Genomic DNA, 553 nt, shown 5'->3' on the forward strand with positions numbered 1-553 from the left:
TGTGTGTGTGTGTGTGTGTGTGTGTATCACAATGCTTTATTATATATCAAATATGTAAGGCGGCGAGCTGGCAGAAACGTTAGCACGCCGGGTGAAATGCTTAGCGGCATTTCGTCTGTCAATTCCGCCGAGGTCGACTTTGCCTTTCATCCTTTCGAGGTCGATAAATTAAGTACCATTTGCTTACTGGGGTCGATCAAATCGACTGGCCCCCTGCCGAAAATTTTCGGGCCTCGTGCCTTGAATAGAAAAGATTATATATCGTGCATGTATGTATGTATGTATTGTGTGTGTGTAGCACTTTTATAAACGTTAGCTATTAAATGTTAACCGGTTAGCTCATGTTTCTTAACTGTTGATTTAAATATGACGTGTGCTGGAGATTTATAAGACCAGTCTTTTTTTTTTCTGATATCCTATCTTTAAGTTCTTTCCTTTATTTTCCTGTAATTTCTTCAGTTTATGCTTATTGTTTACGAGCATATTTTCGGATTCTCGTCTCTCTCTCTCTCTCTCTCTCTCTCTCTCTCTCTCTCTCTCTCTCTCTCTCTCT

This window comes from Octopus bimaculoides, chromosome 7 (genome assembly GCF_001194135.2).
Source record: "Octopus bimaculoides isolate UCB-OBI-ISO-001 chromosome 7, ASM119413v2, whole genome shotgun sequence".
In the NCBI taxonomy this organism is placed as follows: Eukaryota; Metazoa; Mollusca; class Cephalopoda; order Octopoda; family Octopodidae; genus Octopus; species Octopus bimaculoides.